Consider the following 6,188-nt stretch of genomic DNA (forward strand, 5'->3'; position numbering starts at 1 on the left):
AGGGCCCGAGTGCCATAATAATAATAACAACAACAACAACAATAATAATAATAATAATAATAATAGCATTTATTAAGCGCTTACTATGTGCAAAGCACTGTTCTAAGCGCTGGGGAGGTTACAAGGCAATGCCCTCCCTCCCAACATCCACCAAGCTAGCTCTCTTCCTCCATTCAAGGCCCTACTGAGAGCTCACTTCCTCCAGGAGGCCTTCCCAGACTGAGCCCCCTCCTTCCTCGCCCCCTCCTCCCCCTGTCCATCCCTCCTCCTTACCTCCTTCCCTTCCCCACAGCACCTGTATATATGTATATATGTTTGTACATATTACTTACTCTTTATTTATTTTACTTGTACATATCTATTCTATTTTATTTTGTTAATATGTTTGGTTTTGTTCTCTGTCTCCCCCTTCTAGACTGCAAGCCCACTGTTGGGACTGTTGGGTAGGGACCGTCTCTATATGTTGCCAACTTATACTTCCCAAGCGCTTAGTACAGTGCTCTGCACACAGTAAGCGCTCAATAAATATGATTGATGGATCAGGTTGTCCCACGGGGGGCTCACAGACTTCGATTGATTGATCAGGTTGTCCCACGGGGGGCTCGCAGACTTCATCCCCATTTTACAGATGAGGGAGCTGAGGCCCAGAGAAGTGAAGTGACTTGCCCAAAGTCACACAGCTGACAGTTGGCAGAGCCGGAATTTGAACCCATGAACTCTGACTCCAAAGCCCGGGCTCTTTCCAGTGAGCCACGCTACTTCCAGGATAGCAGCCTATCTGGGCTACTATCCTATCCACTACCATCTTTGCCCCATTCCTTGCTCCAGTCATTCTTCCACCTAAAGTCTGATTCTGTGTGGGAGCAGATTGAGTTGTGGAGGAGCTTGGACTGTTCCCAAGGAGATCAGTCTGCAGAAAATGGGAATGCCCAGACGATGGCACTACGACTCAGAGAAAGATGGGCATCTGAAGGGAGACTCTGTCCACCATTTTGTTCGTTCTTTCTGCCGGCCTCCCCATCCTCCCTGCCTCAACTCTTCCCCACCCCAGTGTTAGCCAGAACCCCTCAATTCTGGATGTGTGTGAGGGAAACTTGCTGTCAAAAGGGATGAAGTATCTGGTGATCCAAAAGAAGTAAACCTTAACAGATATCAGAAATAATAATGATGGTATTTATTAAGCGCTTACTCCCTGCAAGGCACTGTTCCAAGCACTGGGGAGGTTACAAGGTGATCAGGTTGTGGATGTGTGTGAGGGAAACTTGCTGTCAAAAGGGATCAAGTATCTGGTGATCCAAAAGAAGTAAACCTTAACAGATGTCAGAAATAATAATGATGGTATTTATTAAGCGCTTACTCCCTGCAAGGCACTGTTCCAAGCACTGGGGAGGTTACAAGGTGATCAGGTTGTGGATGTGTGTGAGGGAAACTTGCTGTCAAAAGGGATCAAGTATCTGGTGATCCAAAAGAAGTAAACCTTAACAGATGTCAGAAATAATAATGATGGTATCTATTAAGCGCTTACTCCCTGCAAGGCACTGTTCCAAGCTCTGGGGAGGTTACAAGGTGATCAGGGTGTGGATGTGTGTGAGGGAAACTTGCTGTCAGAAGGGATCAAGTATCTGGTGATCCAAACAAAGTAAACCTTAACAGATGTCAGAAATAATAATGATGGTATTTATTAAGCACTTACTATGTGCAAAGCACCATTCCAAGAGTTGGGGAGGTTACAAGGTGATCAGGTTGCCCCATGGGCTCACAGTCTTCATCCCCATTTTACAGATGAGGTAACTGAGGTACAGAGAAGTTAAGTGATTTGCCCAAAGTCACATAATAATAATAACAATAATAATAATAATAATAATAAAGGCATTTATTAAGTGCTTACTACATGCAAAGCACTGTTCCAAGCGCTGGGGAGGTTACAAGGTGATCAGGTTGTGGATGTGTGTGACGGAAACGCTGTCAGAAGGGATCAGGTATTTGGTGATCCAAACGAAGTAAACCTTAACAGATGATGGTATTTATTAAGCGCTTACTATGTGCAAAGCACTGTTCCAAGCGCTGGGGAGGTTACAAGGTGATCAGGTTGTGGATGTGTGTGAGGGAAACTTGCTGTCAGAAGGGATCAAGTGTCTGGTGATCCAAACGAAGTAAACCTTACCAGATGATGGTATTTATTAAGCGCTTACTATGTGCAAAGCACTGTTCCAAGCGCTGGGAGGTTACAAGGTGATCAGGTTGTGGATGCGTGTGAGGGAAACTTGCTGTCAGAAGGGATCAAGTGTCTGGTGATCCAAACGAAGTAAACCTTACCAGATGTCAGAAATACTAATGATGGTATTGATTAAGCTCTTACTACATGCAAGGCACTGTTCCAAGCACTGGGGAGGTTACAAGGTGATCAGGGTGTGGATGTGTGTGAGGGAAACTTGCTGTCAGAAGGGATCAAGTGTCTGGTGATCCAAACAAAGTAAACCTTAACAGATGTCCGAAATAATAATGATGGTATTTATTAAGCACTTACTATGTGCAAAGCACTGTTCCAAGAGTGGGGAGGTTACAAGGTGATCAGGTTGCCCCACGGGGGGCTCACAGTCTTCATCCCCATTTTACAGATGAGGTAACTGAGGTACAGAGAAGTTAAGTGATTTGCCCAAAGTCACATAATAATAACAATAATAATAATAATAATAATAATAATAATAAAGGCATTAATTAAGTGCTTACTACATGCAAAGCACTGTTCCAAGCACTGGGGAGGTTACAAGGTGATCAGGTTGTGGATGTGTGTGAGGGAAACTTGCTGTCAGAAGGGATCAGGTATTTGGTGATCCAAACGAAGTAAACCTTAACAGATGATGGTATTTATTAAGCGCTTACTATGTGCAAAGCACTGTTCCAAGCGCTGGGAGGTTACAAGGTGATCAGGTTGTGGATGCGTGTGAGGGAAACTTGCTGTCAGAAGGGATCAAGTGTCTGGTGATCCAAACGAAGTAAACCTTACCAGATGTCAGAAATAATAATGATGGTATTTATTAAGCTCTTACTACGTGCAAGGCACTGTTCCAAGCGCTGGGGAGGTTACAAGGTGATCAGGTTGTGGATGTGTGTGAGGGAAACTTGCTGTCAGAAGGGATCAAGTATCTGGTGATCCAAATGAAGTAAACCTTAACAGATGTCAGAAATAATGATGATGGTATTTATTAAGCGCTTACTACGTGCAAAGCACTGTTCCAAGTGCTGGGGAGGTTACAAGGTGATCAGGTTGTCCCACAGGGGACTCACAGTCTTCATCCCCATTTTACAGATGAGGTAACTAAGGTACAGAGAAGTTAAGTGACTTGCCCAAAGTCAAATAATAATAATAATAATAATAATAATAATAATAATAAAAATTGTATTTATTAAGCACTTACTATGTGCAAAGCACTGTTCCAAGCGCTGGGGAGGTTACAAGGTGATCAGGTTGTGGATGTGTGTGAGGGAAACTTGCTGTCAGAAGGGATCAAGTATCTGGTGATCCAAACGAAGCAAACGTTAACAGATGTCAGAAATAATAATGATGGTATTTATTGTAAACCCAATGTGGGACATGGGATGTGCCCAAGGTAAATACCTTGTGTCTACCCCAGAACCTAGTACAGTGCCTGGCTTATAGTAAGCACTTAATAAATACCATTGCAAAAGTGATTTCTCCCAGGCCACACAGCAGGGAAGTGATGGAGGTAGGATCAGAAACCCTGAGGGGGCAGTGGGAGGGTCCAGTCTCAGGCTGTTGCATCCTCTGTGAGCCCACTGTTGGGTAGGGACTGTCTCTATATGTTGCCAACTTGTACTTCCCAAGTGCTTAGTACAGTGCTCTGCACATAGTAAGTGCTCAATAAATACGATTGATGATGATGGTGATGATCCTTTCCTGTTGCATCCATCCCCTCCTCCCTCTTCTCTTCTCTATCCTGCTGCTCCAAGTGCTGGGGAGGTTACAAGGGTGATCAGGTTGTCCCACGGGGGGCTCACAGTCTTCATCCCCATTTTACAGATGAGGTAACTGAGGTACAGTGAAGTTAAGTGACTTGCCCAAAGTCACATAATAATAATAATAATAATGGCATTTATTAAGTGCTTACTATGTGCAAAGCACTGTTCCAAGCGCTGGGGAGGTTACAAGGTGATCAGGTTGTCCCACGGGGGGCTCACAGTCTTCATCCCCATTTGACAGATGAGGTAACTGAGGTACAGAGAAGTTGTGATGTGCCCAAAGTCACATAATAATAATAATAATAATAATAATAATAATAATAATGGCATTTATTAAGTGCTTACTATGTGCAAAGCACTGTTTCAAGCGCTGGGGAGGTTACAAGGTGATCAGGTTGTCCCACGGGGGGTTCACAGTCTTCATCCCCATTTTACAGATGAGGGAACTGAGGTACAGAGAAGTGAAGTGACTTGCCCAAAGTCACATAGCTGACAATTGGCAGAGCGGGGATTTGAACCCGTGACCTCTGACTCCAAAGCCCGGGCTCTTTCCACTGAGTCACGCTGCTTCTCGTAAAATACATAAAACTAATAAAAAAAGAGCAAGCAAGCGAGGCAGGGAGGGAGTGGAGCCGCCATCCTTGGATGCCTTTGCAGTGGAGGGGTTATACTAATGACTGTGACCAGAAGTCTAAAGCACCTGGGGTATGACGGGGTGAATACTAAAAGGAGGTGGGGCAAGAGAGGGGAAGGGTGTAAGGGGAGGGGAAAAGGGAGCCGGGGAAGAGGAAATAATAATAATAATGATAGTTGTTGATTGCTGGGTGGATGCAAGCAAATCCAGTTGAACACAGTCCCTGTCATCATCATCATCATCAATCGTATTTATTGAGTGCTTACTGTGTGCAGAGCACTGTACTAAGCACTTGGGAAGTACAAGCTGGCAACATATAGAGACAGTCCCTACCCAACACTAGGCTCACAGTCTAAAAGGGGGAGACAGAGAACAAAACCAAACATACTAACAAAATGAAATAAATAGTATAGATGTGTACAAGTAAAATAAATAAATAAATAAATAGAGTAACAAATATGTACAAACATATATACATATCTACCCTTGTGAGGCGCACAGCCTCAACCCCTATTTTACAGATGAGGTAACTGAGGCACAGAGAAGTGAATCAATCGTATTTATTGAGCGCTTACTATGTGCAGAGCACTGTACTAAGCGCTTAATAATTGATGGCATTTATTAAGCGCTTACTGTGTGCAAAGCACTGTTCTAAGCGCTAGGGAGGTTACAAGGTGATCAGGTTGTCCCACGGGGGGCTCACAGTCTTCATCCCCATTTTCCAGATGAGGGACCTGAGGCCCAGAGAAGTGAAGTGACTTGCCCAAAGTCACCCAGCTGGCAAGTGGCGGAGTCGGGATTTGAACCCACGACCTCTGACTCCAAAGCCCGGGCTCTTGCCACTGAGCCACGCTGCCTGAAGTGACTTGCCTAAGGTCACACGGCAGACAAGTGGCAGAGCTGGGATGAGAATCCATGACCTTCTGACTCCCAAAATGCCGGTCTATCCATTAGGCCATGCTGCCTCTCGTGACAGGAAAGACAGGAAATTGGGGGGGAAAAAGAGGAGAGAAGCTTTCACTTTCTGCTGCCACCATCCTCCACTGTCCCTCCCCAAGCTCCAGGCTTGGCCAGCTGAGCTGGGGGGTTCCTGATTCCATCTGGGGGTGGGGGAAGTCCTGGCAAAACAGGCCTGTTCAGGGTTGAGCTGCCACTGTTACCACCACCAATCATCATCATCAATCGTATTTATTGAGTGCTTACTGTGTGCACAGCACTGTGCTAAGCGCTTGGGAAGTACAAATTGGCAACATATAGAGACAGTCCCTACCCAACAGTGGGCTCACAGTCTAAAAGACCACCAATGGACAAAACTAGCAGCAGCAGCCTTGGGAGCCCAGAATGGGCCAGATCACTGTGGGCAGGGATCATGTCTATTAACTCTGTTATACTCTCCCAAGCATTTAGTACAGTACTCTGCACCCAGTCAGTGCTCAATAAATACAATTGATTGTTGAACCAGGGTCATTGCTCGCCACTTCAGAGCCCAGGCGGACCAGTTGAACTGGAGCCACGTCCAGGACTGCTGCTGCCACCTGAGCTGAAGAAGCCTCAGTGACTGCCCTGACCATGG

Source organism: Tachyglossus aculeatus, chromosome 7 (assembly GCF_015852505.1).
Source record: "Tachyglossus aculeatus isolate mTacAcu1 chromosome 7, mTacAcu1.pri, whole genome shotgun sequence".
Taxonomy (NCBI): Eukaryota; Metazoa; Chordata; class Mammalia; order Monotremata; family Tachyglossidae; genus Tachyglossus; species Tachyglossus aculeatus.